The 20,452-nt window shown below is 45.4% G+C and overlaps 1 long non-coding RNA gene across 1 annotated transcript; it reads left to right on the top strand.

Moving 5' to 3' along the window:
* The first annotated feature begins 142 nt into the window (after positions 1 to 142).
* On the top strand, positions 143 to 19,137 carry LOC109252392 (uncharacterized). Its single transcript, XR_002073970.2, has 4 exons — positions 143 to 346; positions 2,317 to 2,357; positions 2,454 to 2,659; positions 19,025 to 19,137. It is a non-coding gene; the product is annotated as an uncharacterized LOC109252392 (long non-coding RNA).
* Positions 19,138 to 20,452: the final 1,315 nt, after the last annotated feature.

Raw genomic sequence — 20,452 nt, 5'->3', positions numbered from 1 at the left:
GGGGCGGGACCGGTATTGCTTGTGGGCGGGGCTAAGGCGTGTACGGGGTGGGCGGGGTGGGTGGGGCAGGGAGAGGGCGGGGCGGGGCTGAGGGGAGGGCGTGGGCGGGGCAGGGTGGCGGGTGAGGGGGCGGGGCCTATGGGAGGACCCTAGGCCCGGGCGTTGGAGTCTCGGGGCCGTTTCCGTCCGGGTGGAAGTGGTGTCCCGGCCCGGCCGCAGGTTCGGCCCCGTTTGCTCGACTTCAGAGGAAATTGCGCCTGGCTTCATTTCACCTAAAGCCTTGAAAAAGACCAGCGGACCTGGCAGGGAGTACCCTTTCCCCCTCGGTCTAGGCCGGACTAAACAGGTTGTCCCCCTAAACGCCAGGGTTTTCTTCCCTGTCTCCGTCGGGCCTCCGCCCAGGGTGACATTTAGGTTGCTTCACCTGAAACTTATCGGCTGGTTGCCCTGGCGCTTCCCCCCGACCCTGGCCCTGCTAACCAGGTATCCATCGCACTAGCAACCTCAGTGGTCGATGGAGAGCCGCTCTCTGCCCAGCAATGTGGTAAATACAAATAAAGTTTATGGTCTGGGTTCCGTCCTCATGTCTAGGTGAGAAAATAAGACAAGTGTGCATAAAAATTAACGGCAACTTGTGAAATGTTCTGGGAACGTGGGGTTGAGCACAGGCTCTGACAGAGCGTTGAGCGATGGGTAGATGAGCCTTTGATAGGAGAACCCGGAAATGAAACATAGAAGGAGTAAATCTCAGACGGCAGAAAGTTTTCTCGGTTGAGGCCCTTGGCCCTTCCTGTCCGAATCCCAAAACCATCCTTGGACTTGCTCTAGCATTGTGATGGCGTGCGGCTTGAGAGCTTCCAAAGACAGATCTCTTTGGTATCTAAAGAGCTCTTACAATTCAATAGGAAAAGGACCAAAATAGAAAACTGGGCAAAGGCTCTGACAGTATGGTTCCCCGAAGAGGAAATACAAGTGGCTCATAAACGTATGACACATTACTTAACCTCACTCACAATGAGATAAATATAAAACTACACCAAGAAACCACCTTGTGCCTATCAGACTGGAAAATAACATGATAGCCTGTGATGGCAAGACTGTGTTGAAATAGGTACCCTGTTTCGTACCTGCAAGGGCAATGTGGCACCGTCTATCAAAATCGAAACGCATATTCCCTTTTACCCAGTAATTCAACTTGCATCATTCTTGTTGTATTTTATTACCCTACCTCCTTTCTGTTATTTCTAACGCTGACATTTAGTGGCTTCAACTGCAATTTCGTAGGATGACGAATTCTTCCTAATTTGTGTTTGTATTTTTGTTGCCATGGGTTTCATAGTAACAAGGAATCAAGCAACTTCTGCATAAGTGATTTTACTTTTGCTGGAGTGGAATCAGAAAACCCTCAAACATCCTTAATAGGACAGTGAAATTTCATGTAAACGTTAAAAAAAAAAAAAAAAAGAAAACCACTTCATTCTTGATTTTTCTATTTGTAAATGAGAATTTGAAGGAAGTGGTTATAAATAGGAATTTTCAGGGAATTTGAATGATGACTCACACTTTCTGTCTGGTAGGTTTTTAATTACTGATCACCTTATTTGGAGACGTGGTCATTTTATTTAGCATCCTAGCTGGATGAGAAGAACATAGAAGGACAAAGAAACCAAGCAGGTGGGGAGGGAGACATAGAAGAACAAAGAAACCAAGCAGGTGGGGAGGGAGATTGTGTTCCCACCTGATTGGAAATACATCATTTCAATCCCCCTGGAAGATGAGAGAAACTGAAAGAAATTTTGAAAATGTAAAATAGGAGAGTTACTCTGATTCCCTGTGAAATGCGGAGGCTGGATCTCAGTCACTGCCAGAAGGGGTTTGGTGGCCCGCCCGACCCAGGTAGAATCATTCTGAAAGCATGTAGTCCACAAGTTCTGCATCCTGGTTTCGAATTTCTAGCATGTTCTGCTCCCAAATGTTTAACCCAGGTACCTCTGATCATCCCAAGAGGTGGGTAGGTGATGTTCCAGCTCTGAAAAGATAAAGGAGGAAAGGCAGAGATGATGAATAAAGCCGACCATGGTAGTTATACTATTGAACTAAGTTCACAACAATTTGTGTTTTGTCGTTTAACCTATTATTAACGTCAAAGAGAACTTGATCTACAATATTAGTTTTGTGATTTTAAGTCCAAGGATGAATGAAAACTAAAAGCAAACACAGAGACCGGAGAGTAGGTAGTCATTGCTGTAGGCTTATGGTTTGAGAAACTTCCACGGAATGCTAAACTACTTTTTTTTTTTTTTTACTTGATTCCAGAAAATCATTACAAATCGATAGGATGCATGGCAGTTAAAAAGGTAAAATCAGACCTCTCTACCATCCTGTTTTCTAAATAAAGCCTATTGTCTAAAACTTTGGGGAAGTTTTAATCCGACGGGTGTGTTTTCTTTCAGCACGTTAAAGATGCCCTTCCATTATCTTCCGGCTTGTTTCTGAAGTCAGCTGACGATCTGGGGTGACGTCTGACGCTTCCATCGGCTTTTCTAGCTGTTGTGAGTGGAAACCTTGATCTGCCTGCAAGCGGCTCCATCGCACCCGAGAGCGGACACTCCGTCTGTTGATGGACTACTGGCGAAATAAGAAAGAAAGGCAAAACCAGGTATCTTTGTTATTCACCTCTAGAGAAAGCCCTCAGAAATACCGTTACATCTGAAAAGACTGTCCTTGTCATCCCTCTACCTTGCTGCGATTATTTCATATCACCTGTAGTTTCCCAAGGATTAGGATTCTTGGCATTTTCCTAATAACTGAATTGTGTTAAATTCGGCTGAATCTGTCAGCATTGTGGCCAGGTGCATTTAGCAGAAACTAACTGTCACTTAAACGAATAGGGTTTTGTTTTTCTCGCTTAGAAGGGGTCTAGGGGCGTCTGGGTGGCTCAGTCGGTTGAGCGTCTGACTTCGGCTCAGGGCATGATCTCGTGGTTCGTGGGTTCGAGCGCCGCGTCGGGCTCTGAGCTCAGAGCCTGGAGCCTGCTTTGGGTTCTCTGTCTCCCTCTCTCTCTCTCTGCCTCTCCCTCGCTCGTGCTCTGTCTCTCCCTCTCTCAAAAATAAATAAACATTAAAAAAAAAAAAAAAGGAGTCCAGAGGTCTGTAGTCCAGAGCTGATGTCACTTGAGGAAAAACGTGCACTCTGATGGAAGACTGCACTACCCGTGGCACAGTCTTCCAGCTGATAAGACTGATTCCATGCCGCTCCTTCCCAGCTGTAATCGAAGGTCACGAATAGCATCGCGGACTTCTTGTCGGTAACGAAGCAAATTCTACCCTTTCAGGTAGAAGTTGCACTGTCTCACCTCCCACCCTGCGGGGGACCAGTTTCACCTCTACATCCCGTTCGCCTTCACCTTCCTTTATTTCATAGGAGTGTGTGCTTCTTGGCTCCTCTTTTGAGCTGGTTATAACATCTGCCTTGTTCCCTGTTTTGTTGTCGAGTTCAACAAAATCTTGAACACGTGCTCATTTGTGTATCTCTGCGTGGGAATCGTGATTTTACTTTTATCCTGAAACTCACCTTGTAACACTTTTTATGCCCTGGAAGAAGATGGCGGCCGCACCTCCAGACACTGTGTCTGTGGTCCAGACAAGGAGAAGGGGGAGCGCAAAGAATGAAAAGCGTGCGTCAGCTAAGTCTGTTTTTAGTAGGAAAACAATAGCTTTTCCAGAAGCCCCACCCCTTCCGTTTCTGACTAGACTGGAAAAAAACGTCACTAGAAAGTCACTAGACTTGGAGCGCCTGGGTGGCTCTGCCGGTTAAGCGGCCGACTTCGGCCCAGGTCGTGATCTCGCGGTTTGTGGGATCGAGCCCTGCATCGGGCTCTGTGCTGACAGCTCAGAGCCTGGAGCCTGCTTCAAATTCTGTGTCTCCCTCTTTTTCTGCCCTTCCCCAACCCCAAAATACAATAAACATGGAAACTTTTTAAAAACAGAAAGTCGGGGCACCTGGGTGGCTCAGTCGGTTGAGTGTCCAACTTCAGCTCAGGTCATGATCTCGCGGTTCGTGAGTTCAAGTCACGCGTCGGGCTCTGTGCTAGCAGCTCAGAGCCTGGAGCCTGCTTCGGATTCTGTGTCTCCCCGCCCCCCCAGCCCACCCCTGCTTTTGCTCTGTCTCTCTCTGTCTTTCCAAAAATGAATAAACACAAAAAAAGCTTTTTTAAAACAGTCATTCAACTAGAAAAAAAATAGCCACTACCTGCAAGGCATGTTGGGGAATCATTCCTCACCCCTCAAAAAAAAAAAAAATTGGTCATCAGGAAGAAGAGGAGAGTGGACGTTGAGTAGACAGCAGCATCTGGCTCAATGACTCATTTAGGCAAAGCTTTAGGTTGATGATACTACCTTTTGCTGTTCCCTACCCACCCCTTCTTTGCCCTCCTACCTCCACCCCTCCACCCATGCCCACCTCCTCACAGGCACGAATTACGAATCTGCTCCAGCCTAAGTGATTCATCCTAATGCGTCAGACACTTAGCGTGTTACCCCCAAAGGAGGGATTGGATAGCCGCCATAGAGGTTGATAGTGAAGAGATGTTAGTAATGGAATTGCTGTCATCAGGAATAATCTTGCAAGGGAGCCTGTGGGGGGAGCCGGAAGAGAGGAGCCCTTCTCCTCCTTCCCTGTTCCACTTGCTGATGCCTATGTTACCTGCACAAAAAGCCAAGCCTGGGGGCAGCCAGTCCCGGGAGAAGAGAAGACTGGCTGAGTAGTTTGGGAGTACCACTTAAGAAATTTTTCTTATTTTTCTCTTATTAGAAAATTTTAAATCATAAAGTGAGGGAAGAATAAATATAAATCTCCTGATGTTTCATTACCTACACTATAACCATTGTTGACATTTCAGTGTAAATATTTCCAGTATCTTTTTCTTTTTTCTTAAGTTTTTTCAATATTTATTTATTTTTGTAACTTTTTTTTAATGTTTTATTGATTTTTGAGAGAGAGAGAGAGAGAGACCGAGTACGAGTGGGGGAGGGACAGAGAGAGAGAGAGGGAGACACAGAATCCCAAGCAGGCTCCAGGCTCCAAGCCCTCAGCACAGAGCCCGACGTGGGGCCCAAACTCGTGAACTGCAAGATCATGACCTGAGTCCAAGTCAGAGGCTTAACAGACTGAGCCACCCAGGCGCCCCAGTATCTGTTTCTTAATCAGAGCCTTTCCTCAATATATTAAAAATCCACGTATGCAATTTTTAACCGTACTTTTAAAAATTAATATGGCTTAGGGTGCCTGGGTGGCTCAGTCGGTTAAGCGTCCAACTTCGGCTCAGGTCATGATCTCGCGGTTTGTGAGTTCGAGCCCCGCGTCGGGCTCTGTGCTGACGGCTCAGAGCTTGGAGCCTGTTTCAGATTCTGTGTCTCCCTCTCTCGCTGACCCTCCCCGTTCATACTCTGTTTCTCTCTGTCTCAAAAACAAATAAACATTAAAAAAAAATAAAAATTAATATAGTTTATGAGTTTTAATTATTATTTCATACCTTCATAAATATCATTTCAACAGCTACCTAATATCTCAGCAAGTAGAAATACAACAGATCAGCCCATCATCTCCTATTGTGGGTCATTTGCATGTGTATTAGGATACAGACTTGCCAGCTGGAACAGACTCAAGAGAAATTGAAATTTTGTTTGCTTGTCTAACAGCCCAGAGCTGATACGGTGGCTCCATGGTTCAGCGACGCAGGCTCTTTCCATCTCGTTGCTCTGCCATCTGCAGGATCCTGCCCACCTCTGCGGAGTACCTGCTCGCTCGTGACTACGTCCACATTCTAGGCAGAGAGAAGGGAAAAGGTGAAGGGGGCTTCAATGGGAAGTCACATGCTTCCCGCCTTACATCTCCATTGGCCCCGTGCTTGGTCACATGGTTGCACCTGCGCAAAGGAGGCTGGGAAATGTAGAACTCCATCTGGATAGCCATGCACCATGTACGTCAGGGAAGGATTCCATTACAATGAGAGAGAAAGAAAAAAAATAGATCTTGACTCGGGAAGACTAGCCACAAGGTTGTTTCTAATTATTCGTTATTTATAATGGTGAAGGTCATCTCTGATGTAAATCTTTTTCTATATTTAGGGTGTTCTGTTGTGGTTGTTAGTAGTTGTTTGTTTTGTTTTCTTTTGTTCAGTGATATTCCTGTAGAGTACTCCATAAAAGGTACAAATTCTAGACTTCCTATACTTACTGATAAATTTATGGCTTTACCTTTTCAACAGAATTAGATATTATGGTTTTTGCAATTTGCCCTTTTTCAAGGGAAAATGAAAGAAGAACAGGAGAAAGAGGAGGCGAGATGAGGAGGAGGGGAAAGGAGGCATCTTATAGTTCTTATGATGTTCATTATGCTTCATACCAGGGGAGTGAACGCCTTCCCATGCTTGCTTCCTGGTTATTTACATATTTTTATTTATAAAACGGTTTGTTTATGTCTGAGTTAGACCTGTTGGGGTCAAGGATCAGACGCACACAGGAATCTCAAAATATGAGGATTTATTGTCATGGTTCATATGGGAATAAGAACAACGGAAACTTCAGCCTCTCCCTGGTCTCTGGATGACACTGATGGAATTTGAGGTGGAGTTCGTGAGCAAACGCTAAGAAAGAATTCTAGAGACTCTTTTGGTTTTTGTTCGCTTGTTTTGTTTTTTGTTTTTTGTTTTTTGTTTTTTATTTTGGTGCAAAAAGCTGATTTTATTAAAGCACAGGGACAGGACCCATGGGCAGAAAAAGCAGCTGCGGGTGTGGGAAAGACTTATTGTATATTTTGAGTTTGTGGAGGGGAGATATAGATAACATAGGTCTCCAAAGAATTTCTGGATGCTGAAAGCAAGGTGTCAAAGGACCCTGAAGATTTAGCTACTGTCAAAATAAGGTTGCTTTTAATTTTTGAGGAAGTGTAAATACTAAGGCATTAAGGCAGCCATAAATTTCTTGGGGAGTGTTACACACTACAAGTCTCTGGCGTCTATTAGCGGGCTGCAGGCTGTAAGGGAATTTAATTTAAACCACATATTTCTTGCCTTTGTTTCCCTCATCATCACCACTGGTCTCCTGGTGACACCACCAGACCTCATAGAAGCTGGACTGGAGGGATGTGCAGTGGCCCCAAGTGCTGATGGCTTTACTGCCCCTTTAGCGTCAGAGTCTGTTCCTGCTTTTCCAGGTCATTCTGCCAGAGAACCGCTTCAGCCTTGTGGGGAAGGGCCACCCTTCCCCAGAACTGGTGGGTGCAAGCCTGGCCTAATAAACACTGTTACCAGGGAGACCCGAAGCGCTAGACAGGCTTAGCCCAATGTCTCTGGGTCCACGAAAGCACATCCACAAAAATGCCTTTAAGTTTTGTTACATCGCAAGTCTCACGATTTAGAGGGACCGTTCGGATTGTTTGTAATCGTACTATCGCCTGGCTCAAAAGCTAAGTCGAAAAGAAAAGAGAACAGGGGCTTCTTCCAGTGGCAGAGTCTAGAAAAGATGGGCCGAAATGGCACCTGGCAAGGGGAAGGAAAGGAAGGAAGAGTAGGTCCTCAGCCTTGGACCTCAGGGGGCCGTAGGGGAAAACATATTTGGTGCCCGCCACATCTTTGCGTCCTTCAGTGACACTTCTGTCCATGTCGCCAATCTTTCTGGCAAGGAAATGGAAATGAGGCCTCTCTGTATGCTGCCATGTTGGCTGCCCAGGATGTGGCCACAGCGGGATACAGGACCGAGACCTTGGACATGGGGCTAGAGGTGAGTCCTGGTCCGCTCAGGAATGAAGATCGGGCAGATTGAGGACGTCACCCACATCCCCTCTGATAGTACCTGCAGGCAGGGAGGTTGCCATTGTCTCTGTCTGTAAACAGGACTCCTCAAATTACTGTTTTCTGTTAATAAATTTACGTTGTGTAAGATAAAAAAAAATAAAATTAAATTAAAATAAAATAAGCAAAGGGAACAGGGCCTAACTTGGACTCTCTGTCATATTTTGCAGTGTCTCTTGAGCTGCAAATGGAATAATATAGATGCATCCCATTCCCTTCTTTTAGCCAGAATAATTTTTAAATAATGGTAAACTGGGGCGCCTGGGTGGCTCAGTCGGTTGGGCATCCGACTTCAGCTCAGGTCGTGATCTCACAGTCTGTGAGTTCGAGCCCCGCATCGGGCTCTGTGCTGACAGCTCGGAGCCTAGAGCCTGCTTCGGATTCTGTGTCTCTCTCTCTGTCCCTCCCCTGCTCATGCTCTGTCTTTCTCTGTCTCAAAAATAAATAAAAACATTTTAAAAAATTAAAAAAAAATAATGGTAAACTATTTGTGACTTGTAGCTATATTTAATAAGTTTTCCTCTAGCTCATCTACTCTGTATCTCTCTCTCTCTCTCTCTCTCTCTCTCTCTCTCTCTCTCTTTTAAGATATTGTTTGTCAGTAATCTCTGCACCCAACTTGGGGCTTGAATTTAATAGCCCCGATATCAAGAGTTGTGTTCTCTACTGACTGAGCCAGCCAGACACACCCTACTATGTATATCTTAACAATAATAATAATAGAATAATAGTTAACTTTTATTAAGCACTCACTCTGTGCCAAGAAAGAACTGTTCTAAATATCTTGCACACATTAGCTCCTTTAATCCGTATTAGAACCTTTAATCCGTATTAGAACCTTATAGATGAGATTAGAACCGTATTAGATGAGATAAACACGGTTATAACCTCCATTTTCTAAATGAGGAAAGTGAGGCTCAGAGACGTTAAGGAACTTGCCCAAGATCACACAGCTAATAAGTGGCAGATAAGGGTTTGAACCCAAGAAGTCTGGTTCCAGAGTTTACATTCTTGACTAATGCTTACTCATTGTTTTTATTGCTTCCTTGTTCCTGTGTTTGTTTTTGTTTTTTGCAGAACACATATGGATGAATTTGCACGATTTTGAATACAATGTAACTCTAATAAGGAAAAATTAAAACTAAACCAAATGTTCATCAATAGAAGGCAAGGAGAAATAAATAGGATGTTCTTGCTATGGAACACGATAGCAGCCATTAGAAACAACAGAGTTGGGGCTCCTGGGTGGCTCAGTCGGTTGGGCATCTGACTTCAGCTCTGGTCATGATCCATGGTTCATGGATTCAGGTTTGGGGTCAGGCCCCGCGTCGGGCTCTGTGCTGATGGCTCAGAGCCTGGAGCCTGCTTCGGATTCTGTGTCTCCCTCTCTCGCTGACCCTCCCCCACTCACACTCTGTCTCTCTCTCTCAAAAATCAATAAACATTAAAAAAAAAGAAGAAGAAAGAAAGAAAGAAAGAAAGAAAGAAAGAAAGAAAGAAAAGAAACAACAGAGTAGTGGAGAGCCTGGCTGGCTCAATCGGTTGAGCATCCCACTCTTGGTTTCAGCTCGGGTCATGATCCCAGGGGCATGAGATCAAGCCCCACATTGGGCTCTGCCACTGAGTGTGAAACCTGCTTGGGATTCTCTCTCTCCCTGGCTTGTGCACTCTCTCTGCCTCTAAAAGAAAAAAATAATTAAAAAAAAAAAAAAGAACAGAGTAGATTTGCACATATGTAGGACAGGGGAAGGTATAAAATTGAAAGAATAAGTTGCAGAACAATATGTCTATGATGACACTATTCAAAATACTGTGTATGTGTATATATGCATTTACATATGTATATTTATCTATAAGACCATTGAGAACAGTCTAGAAGGGTATTCACCAAGAAGGATTGAGAAGGGAGTGAATAGGGACTTTCACTTTTACTCTTTATACTTCAAAACATTTCATTTTGACAAGTATGTGTTACTTTTGTTTTAAAATTTTTAAAGTGAAAATATAGGAAAATAGTTTATCACAAATGATAACAGGTTCGTTTTGCATTTGGTTCTATACTATTTTATTTGCCACTCTTAATGTGTGGAATTCCTGTCTCCCCAAGTAAATGATCAGCTCTTTGAGGGAAGATAGACTATGATGAGGTTTGGGGTGATGAATGTTCAGAGCTGACGGCCAAGAAAATTCTAGAAGACGTCTTTGCAAAAAGGTGCTTTTATTAGAGCACAGGGACAGGACCCGTGGGCAGAAAGAGCTGCACTGGGCTTGTGAAGAGTGGTTATATACTATGGGGTTAGGGGAAGTAAAGTGAAGAGGAAGTTTCTTTTTAAAATCGATTTTTTAATGTTTATTTTTAAGAGAGAGAGAGAGAGGCAGAGCACAAGTGGAGGAGGGACAGAGAAGGAGACACACGAGACACAATCTGAAAGGCTCTAGGCTCCAAGCTATCAGCACAGAGCCCAATGTGGTGCTCAAACTCACGAACCATGAGATCATGGCCTGAGCCTAAATCAGAGGCTTAACAGACTGAGCCACCCAGGCGCCCCTAAGAGGAAGTTTCTTCACGTGGTTTCCATTTGCTATTAAAGACTCACAGATTACTGGAGGTTTAGCTACTGTCAAGCTAAGGTTGTTTTTCCCTCTAGCAACGCATTAACATTGAGACAGCGGGGAGTTCCTGGACGTGAGGCTATTGATAAGATTGCCTTTTTCTTGTAATTTACTAAGACATTTGTAAACAGGTAAAGACTCAGGTCCTGCAGGCCTGTGATCTCTGTCAGTTAACCGTTTGTTTTCTTTCCTTTCCTTTGTTCTTGGGCAGCCAGGAGGGCCTGAGGAATATCACACAGATCCCAAGAGGCGGGAGGGGGTTGTGCTAGCTTGAGCTTAGCCCTCAGCTTGCCTTACGGTCCCTCATCAGACTGGATCTTAAATTTCTATTTCTGTCACCAGTGCCTAGCACAGTGGTAAACACAGCAGATGCTTAGTAAACATTCTTAATATATAATAATTCCCTAGGAGCGTTTATTTGAAATCTCTATTCTCTGATTGCTCCACAAGTATCAGGATGAATCTATTTCTGGCACACGGCGTGAGCAAAGAAATACCTTGTCTCATGCCCTTCCCCTTACATGAAGACAGGGGCAGACCAGAAGGAACCAACTCTCCTGGAGAGGACCTGACCAAGAGGGACTTCCCATTGGTCCAAAGAAACTGCAATTTGTGAGATGATCATGGCGAGGGAGGCCCACCAGACTGGGAGAGGATACTGGAAGAGAACGGGCTGTGACGTTCAAGAGGGCAGAAATGGACATCCCAGGGAGCCCTGAATGCCAGCCACAGAAGTCTAGACTTCATATTCTAGGAGATAAGAAAGTTTGTTTTGTTTTGTTGGCAAAAGAGAGGTAGGATACAAGAGGCATAAATAGGACTGGTCTGATCACCATGTGCAGGAAGGACTAGAGGGGTCTGAACGTCATTGCCATGGTTCAGGTAGAAAGAGGTACACACCTGGCTAAAGGCAGTTAAGGGTGAGAAAAAAATGGACGCAAACACTGACGTAATTTATGGAGATTGAGGACTACCTAGACGAGGGATGAAGGAGCAAGTCAAGTTTTATTTTAGCCACTTGAAAATTTTGTCCTAGTGTGCTTTCACACGTAGACAATGTAACCGAATTCACGTGCGCAGGGGACATTGCTCAGAACCTTTCATCCAGGCTTTAATCAGTGCCTCCACACTGTCACTCTCATGCCAGTGTTGGCTGCAGAGCCCAAAATCCATTCCAAGCAGTGGAAATAGGAGTGTGTTTGGTTAGCAATGTGACTTATTCCAGCAGATTGGAAAATACAAACGACCTCATTCACCTCATTAAGAGGGGCATTTCCAATAACAATTGACTTTTTAGGGGCGCCTAGGTGGCTCAGTCTGTTAAGTGTTTGACATTGGCTCAGGTCATGATCTCGTGGCTGGTGGGTTCGAGCCCCACATCAGGCATCTGTGCTGATGGCTCGGAGCCTGAGCCTGCTTCAGATTCTGTGTCTCCCTCTCTGTCTCTGCCCCTCCCTCGCTTGCACTCTGTCTCTCTCTCTCTCTCAAAAATAAACATTTTAAAAAATTACTTTTTCTGTTTAACAATTAGTTATCAAATTGGCAACATATTTATGTTGATTTAATGAAATACACATGATAACAATGATACTCTAACCAGAAGAGACTTCTCAGTAGTTAGAGACTCATGATCATAGGATATAAAATTTTTAAAATATTTTTATTTATATCTTTGTTGCTGAGAAGTATGATAGGGACAATCCATAAAAGAAGACTCCCTAAATAACATATATTCTATTAGGATAAAACTAGATGAGGGAATTTCTTCATTATTGGAAAAATTAAGGAAAAAAATTAGATGAGGAGGGAGGTGATGGAAAGACAAGTTTATGAAGAAAAATGAATAGTTAAAAGAACTTTATGTATTTAAAATTTTTTAAAAAATATTTCCTTATTTTTGAGAGACAGAGTGAGAATGGGGGAGGGGCAGAGAGAGGGGAAAACACAGAATCTGAAGCAGGCTCCAGGCACCGAGCTTTCAGCACAGAGCCCGATGCGGGGCTCGAACTCATGAACCTCAAGATCATGACCTGAGCTGAAGTCAGATGCTTCACGAACTGACCCACCCAGGTGCCCCAAACTTTGTGTATTTTGTAAATCGTGGACATCAAATTGCTGATATTTACATATCACTGAATATATAGCCAAGAGTTTTTAAAAATAGGTATAACTACGCTAGACAGGCAGTTGCATTTCTTGCAGCCACTTAAACTTGTGAGGAAATATTTTAGGTGGAAAATCAGAATTTCTGAGGGATAACTTTGAAGACAGCACCTGACCAAACTTCAGAATCATCCTGAGTTTAGGGCCCCCTCTCGTGGTGAGATTCAGATTTGTGTTGGCTCGCAGCTCAAGAGAAGTATCTAGCAAGAGCTGAAAGGGCCAGGTTCTACAAGCCAAACCCTTCCCGGTGTGTTTTCTGGAATCATCGCTACAAAACTTGAGCCGGGTAGGATTAGCACACCTGTTCATGTTGGGCCGTTGTGTCCTATCTCCACCTTGGCTCCCCTCCCCACCAAAGCAGGAAGAGATTTCATTCCCCTACCCACGCCCAGCATAAATCGGGAGAGAAAAAGCAGGGCAGAATGGTACCCCGCACATCTCACCAAGCAGGATCCTTGATGATGGTCCATTAATCTGCTACGTGTTTATTGCGTACCTGCTATGTGTAAGCATGATTCTCCATGATCTACTGGGAGGTGGCCATCCACTAGTAGAATCCACCTTCTACTTCTCTCTTTCATTTATTTTTATGTATTAATTTTTTTAATGTTTATTTATTTTGGGAGAGAGAGAGAGATAGCACAAGTGGGGGAGGGGCAGAGAGAGAGGGGTCAGAGGATCCAAGCAGGCTCTGTGCTAACAGCCAAGAGCCCAACGTGGGGCTCAAACTCATGACCTTTGAGATCATGACCTGAGCCAAAGTTGGATGCTTAACCCATGGAGCCACCCAGGTGCCCCTACTTCTCTCTTTTAAAAAATTTAAAAAAGGGGGCACCTGGGTGGCTCCGTGGGTCAAGCATCCAACTTCAGCTCAGGTCATGATCTCGAGACTCGGGAGTTCAAGCCCCATGTCAGACTCTGTGCTGACATCTCAGAGCCCGGAGCCTGCTTCAAATTCTGTGTCTCCCTCTCTATCTGCCCCTCCCCTGCTCATGCTCTGTCTGCCTGTCTCTCTCTCTCAAAATAAACATTAAACATTTTTCACTTAAAATGTACTCCATTGAATTATTGTTATAAAGCACCAACAATAACAACCAACCACAGGATTTTCCCAAAAAGTATTCAGAGGACCCACAAACATTTAAAAAGATGTTCAACCCACCCAGTAACTAAAGAAACACAAATTAACCATGTTAAGAAATGATTGGCTTGCTGTTAGACTGGCATTTGTTTGATAATATCTAAGCTGAGAAGAGTGGGCACATCTGAGAAATACACACCTCTTCATACTCTGTTCATGAAACTGTAAGTCCGAACAACAATTTGAGAGAAAATGAAGAATATTAAGTTTTTTTTCTCTAAGTTTCTGCTTCTTCACCCATTAATTCCCCCTTTTAAGAACTATCGCTGGGGGGCGCCTGGGTGGCTCAGGTGGTTAAGTGTTCGATTCGGCTCAGGTCATGATCTCACCGCTGGTGAGTTCCAGCCCCGCGTCTGGCTCTGTGCTGACAGCTCGGAGCCTGGAGCCTCCTTCGGATTCTGTGTCTCCCTTTCTCTCTGCACCTCCCGAGCTCGTGTTCTGTCTCCGTCTCTTTCTCTCAAAAATAAATAAAAATGTGAAACAAAATTGAAAAAAAAAAAAAAAAAAAAAAAAGAACTATCGCTAAGACCCAGGCCCCAGCCCGCTACTGAAATTGTCAGGAATTTTGGAAGATTTTGATTACATGTCCCTAACCGCTCCCATTTTTATGTTTTATTTTAAGATTTTATTTTTAAGTAATCTCTACCCCCAAAGTGGCACTCTAACTCAATCCTGAGATCAAGAGTTACATGCTCCGTTGACTGAGACAAATAGGTGCCCCCACTCCCCTGTTTAAACAATAGACTCTCGGGGTTCTGTTCCCGACACACTTACCTGTGCCAAGAATGGGGAGAAGGACAGATGCCTGACTCAGCCACTGGGGCCCGGGGGGTTTTTAGCTCCACTTGTCTCTCCATCTCTGCCCTCCTACCCCATCTCACACACTCACACACACACACACACACACACACACACACACACACACACCCACCATGAAGGATAGAACACTGAAATTGAAGATGATACCGTGTGGCCTTGCCCTCAGGGTCTCAAGGATGTGCCCTATTACGGGCCTCATTTCCCCACCCTGTACCCAGGGGTTAGACTGGATGACCTCTCTGAGTTCCCTCAACTTTAATCCTAGCCCTGTCCTCAAGAAGCTTATAATCTAATAAAGGAGGCAAGAGGACTCTCTTACTTCATGCAACTGACATTTATTGAATGCTGCTACAAGTTCAAGTTCACATATATAAATAAAATGACCTCTTCCCTCTAGGAGTTGACAATCCAAAGTAGGAAGTGAGCGTTGCTGTGAAGGAGATCGAGAATTCTCTGCACATCCCAGAAAAAGGAGACACATTTGTGTGAGGCTAGAAAGAAATTTTAGTTAAATAAAAATAGACAGTGGCGTGGGCTAGGTACCCAATGAACATACAGATAAAAAAGTGCCTTTGACATAATAAGAAATATATATTTGGTCTCTGCCCCACTTCCTGGTAGGCACCTTCCAAAACCTTGGAATCTCTGAAGTGACAAGTGCCTTTTGTATGTGAAGGAGATGGCTGGGCCTGGGGGGGGGGGGGGGTTCCAGGATGAATCTCGGGATGGAGTCTGGTTGCCAAGGGAACCAACCTCCTGATTAGAGGGTTGGCCCTTCAGCCACGCATAACGCACACACACACACACACACACACACACCCTCCAGGAGGGAGGGGAGAGGGGCTGGAAGTTGAGTTAATCACTAATGGCCAATGCTTTCATCAATGGAGCCCATGACATGAGGCCTCCATTAACAACAACAACAACAACAACAACCCAATTGAAGGGGTTCATAGAGCCTCTGAGTTACTGAGCATGTGGAGGTGCTGGGGAGTTAGTTTCTTTAGTTGTCTGGAGAGGGCGTGGAAGCCCAGTTCCTCTTCCCTGTAGCCCCACCCATCTCTTCAATCTGGCTGTTCTGAGTTCACCCCTTTTTAATAAACTGGTAATCTAGTAAGTACACTCTTTTCCTGACTTCTCTCACTCATCCTACCAAGTTATCCAACCTGAGGAAAGGGTGGTAGGAACCTCTGATTTATTTTATTTTTTTTAATTTTTTTTAACGTTTATTTATTTTTGAGACAGAGAGAGACAGAGCATGAACAGGGAAGGGGCAGAGAGAGAGGGAGACACAGAACCGGAAGCAGGCTCCAGGCTCTGAGCCATCAGCCCAGAGCCCGACGCGGGGCTGGAACTCACGGACCGCGAGATCGTGACCTGAGCTGAAGTCGGACGCTTAACCGACTGAGCCACCCAGGCGCCCCAGGAACCTCTGATTTAAAGCCAGTCAGTCTCAAACAGGTGGCAACCTGGAGTGGGGCTGGTGCGTGCAGTAGGGTGGGCACAGTCCTGTGGGACGGAGCCCTTCACCCGTGGGAGGTGATGCTCCATCCAGGGAGATAGGGCCCGCGTTGGACTGAACTGTAGGACACCCGCTTGGTGTGGCAGAGAACTGGAGAATTGCTTGGTGTGGACAACCCACACCTCTGGTTTCAGAAGTGTTGCATGTAGAGTATAGAAAACCCAGCATTTCCCCCCTTTAGCGCCACAGCAATTTACCGAGAGGCCAAGTTATCAGTTTAGTTAAAGTATTCAAAGGAAGCTGAGATCTGACATGGGTCTTGATGAGCAACACTTATAAAAACAGCTTGGAAGTTTTTCCCATGGGCAAGGGCAGATCCAGTCTGGGGGGCCCTGAAACTAATGTAACTTGGGAAGGCCCTTTATGGAAAAAAAAAAAAAAAAGACAATTATTACAAATACGATATTAGGAATGAAAGTACTTACTCAGAATGAAAAAAATAATGTTACAAATTTTTAATTTTTTTTTTTTTTTACATTTTAGTTATTTTTGAGAGAGAGAGACAGAGCACAAGTAAGGGAGAGGCAGTGAGAGAGGGAGACACAGAATCCGAAGCAGGCTCCAGGCTCCGAGCTGTCAGCACAGAGCCCGTCGCCGGGCTCGAACCCACAAACCGTGAGATCATGACCTGAGCCGAAGTCGGACGCTCAACCGACTGAGCCACGCAGGCCTCCCTAACATTACAAATTTTTAAAAGTTGAAAGATACCACAAGACATCATAAAATCCAGAAAACGAAAACATCTTTATTAACCATTTACACCTCTCGAAGATTTTTTCTTAACAGTTTTTGGCTAGAAGTCCTTAGGCTAACTCTTCAAATGAAGACACTCTTACCAGAGAAATTGGATTGCATTTCAGCTCCTGACACCCCTTCGCGGTCCGCTTTCTGATAATTAGGGGGGGGGGGTGGTCCTGGAAAAATTTGTTCGCCAATTGTTGGGTGTTAACCTTTGTCAGGAGAGGGCGCTAGAGGGCCGCTGGAGGAGAAGGTTTTTCTCTCCTGGTTCCCGTAGCACGTGAGGCTCCTCCCGAGACTAGCAGCTTCCGAAGTGTCTGGGTGTCTGCGTTCCAACAGCCTGTGTGGTGTGTGCAGCACCCGGCTCTAAAATTTCCCCGCAGCCAGGAGCTTCCCTTGGCGTCCCCGGGAGGGCCAGCTTCACCTGGTGGCGGGGGTGGGGGGTTGTAGCCCGTGATCAGCGTCCCCTGGCGTCCTCTCCTGTGGCTTTGGGGCGAGTTCTGAGATAGGACGCCTCCCGGTGGAGGGTCCTCTGGCACCCCGGGCAGCGGATCTCCAGCAAGTGCCGCCAACCTGGCACCTCAGTGACTTCTCTGCGGGGCAGCGAGCCACGCTGTCTCCAATCAAGGCCTGGATCTCAGCCCTGCAGAGGGACGTCTTCGTGGGTGCTTCGTCTCACCCTGGGTGATGGACACTCGCTGGGTCTCCCCAGCCTGCGTTCTTCAAGAACCCTCTTTACTTCTTCTTCTTTTTAATATTGATTTATTTTTGAGAGAGAGAGAGAGAGAGAGAGATCGATCCAAAGCAGGCTCCAGGCTCCAAGCTGTCGGCACAGAGCCCAATATGGGACTGGAACTCAGGAACCAGGAGATCATGACCCCAGCTGCAGTCGGACGCTTAACTGACTGAGCCACCCAGGCGCCCCAAGAACCCTCTTTACTTCTTCCTAGCCAATCCCTTATTACTCCAACCCCATGTTAAAATTAATTCTTTATGTTAAACTTCCCTTGTGCAAGTTGCTGTGCGGTTTCTGTCTCCTGATTGGACCCTTAGCAATACAACTTTGCAGTGCGTTGCTGATAGTAATTATTATAAATTTTAAGGATTTTTTTTTTCCACATTCGAGGAAATCTCTATTGAGTTTCACATATGAGTTTTAAGGTTTCAGTGCATTTCAAGTTATTTTTTGCTCAGGGACTAATCTGTTTTGTTGTTGTTGTTATTTTTTAATGCTTATTTATTTAATTTGAGAGAGAGAGAGAGAGAGAGAGAGAGAGAGAGAGAGAGAGAATACGGCCACAAGTAGGGAGAGGAGTAGAGAGACGGAGAGAAAGAATCCCAAGCAGGTTCCTTGCTGTCAGCCAGGAGGTGCTCAGGGATTAATCTTAAAATTAAAATTTTGAATTGGGGCACCTGGGTGGTTCAGTCGGTTGAGTGTCCGACTCTTGATCTTGGCTTAGGTCACGATCTCATGGTTTGTGAGTTTGAGCCCCACTTCGGGGCTCTGTCAGTGCAGAGCCTATGTGGGATTGTGTCTCTCCCTCCCTCTGCCCCTCCCCTCCTCTCTCTCTCTCTCTCTCAAAAATAATAAACAAACAAACAAACAAACAAATTAGGGGCCCCTGGGTGGCTCAGTCGGTTGAGGTCCGACTTCGGCTCAGGTCATGATCTCACGGTTTGTGGGTTCGAGCCCCATGATGGACTCTGTGCTGACAGCTCGGAGCCTGGAGCCTGCTTCGGATTCTGTGTCTCCCTTTCTCTCTGTTCCTCCCCTGCTCATTCCCTGTCTCTCAGAAATAAATAAACGTTAAAAACAAAATAAAATAAAAAATAAACTAAAAAAAACCCCTTTGGATTAATGACAGTTATTAATCAGGGCGTCATGGACAGCCTCTTTGAAGTGGTGCTGTACGAGTTTTATCTTTGTCAATGTCAGCATTTCTTGTCAAATTAGCAAAGAAGTTACATCCTTTTCCAGTGTTTGTGTTCATGTGATTCATTAACTGGATTATCAAACAATCCCCAAACCTATTCATAGCTTCTATTCAAAATGTATCCCTTCGCCTGGGTCCATTACTGCTTTTTACGTGATCTGAAAGTGTTTTGTTACAATTTGCTTCTCAATGTCAGAATAATTTACATAGACCTTATCTCATTGTTATCGCTTTTGTTTCAGGTTCCACCGATTTTAAGTTGAATTTAAAGATGACAGAAGAAGGTATCCTTTATATGCATCCAAACTCCGGAATCTGTAATTGCTCGCTCACTTTCTTAAAATGTTCCACAACAGTTTTTGAAATTGCAGTTAAAAATTTTTTTTTTTTTTAATTTTTTTTTTCAACGTTTTTTATTTATTTTTGGGACAGAGAGAGACAGAGCATGAACGGGGGAGGGGCAGAGAGAGAGGGAGACACAGAATCGGAAACAGGCTCCAGGCTCCGAGCCATCAGCCCAGAGCCTGACGCGGGGCTCAAACTCACGGACCGCGAGATCGTGACCTGGCTGAAGTCGGACGCTTAACCGACTGCGCCACCCAGGCGCCCCAAATTGCAGTTAAAATTTTATCGCAGATGCCATTCCCATCAAAAAAGGGGAGAAATGTATACTGCATTTAATTGTAGATTCTGCGGAAGGAGCCCAGAGAGGGCACACTCCGACATCGTTTCCGGGGACACGTCAGAAGTGACTTTTCTCTGGGTCCCAGGACCAAGCAGACGTCTCTTGGATTCAGTAACCCCTCAGCATCTAAAGTTCTTCATCTACCTTAATATGTTTTTTACTCATACATCTAGGGAACCCCTTTTATGGGGCAAAAATCCCCCCCGACTCCCGAAGCAGAAAGTGCCAGACATTCATCATCCCAGCTTCCCTGGCAGCCGCAGGGCACACACACAGAGATCTTCTGCCAGTTCGCTGTACCCTCCCGGGCCTCGGTGGGGAAGCTAGTGACTGAGGGTCGGAAGGGCCGTGTGGACCCTTCCAGCCCCAAGTACAGCCACATCCGCTTTCCAGAGCCCGCTTCAGGAGCAGAGCCGCCTGCGGGGAACAGGTAACGCCGTGTGACTTCCGAGGCAAGATCATTCAAATGCCGGGGACTTGTACTGTGCTCTCCTGGGAGCTAGCCCGAGCCAGCTTGCGCAGAGCGACCAGATGAAGAGACCATGTGTAGGAGTTCTGGCTGACAGCCAGTCTCAGCTGTTAGACCTTATGTGAGCAAGGAAGCTTCCAGATGATTCCAGATGACTGGGCTGCCAAGTCGTCCAGCCTTCCAGTCGTCCTGGCTGAGGAGCAGAGACTACTTGCCTCTCTTTGCCTTGTCTGAGTTCCTGACTCCCAGGACCCAGGACACGTACCAAAGTGATCACTTTCTGTCACTAAGTTTGACGGGGTTGGTTTTGCAACAACCAGAACAGAAGGGAACTTGCAGAGGCCAGGGGCAGATAAGGTAACAACTGCCCCCAAAGTAGGCACAACAGAACCTTGACCCTCCTGGGCCTGAAGGAGGAAAATCTATCCATCTATCTGCCTATCTGTGTATCTATTTATCTATCTAGTAGGCTCCATGCCCAACGTGGGGCTTGAACTCATCACCCTGAGATTAAGA

The sequence above is a fragment of the Panthera pardus genome, unplaced genomic scaffold (assembly GCF_024362965.1).
Source record: "Panthera pardus isolate Hobbes unplaced genomic scaffold, ASM2436296v1 HiC_scaffold_9, whole genome shotgun sequence".
In the NCBI taxonomy this organism is placed as follows: Eukaryota; Metazoa; Chordata; class Mammalia; order Carnivora; family Felidae; genus Panthera; species Panthera pardus.
Note: the sequence above shows the minus strand (reverse complement) of the source record. Positions and strands in the feature narration are given on the sequence as shown.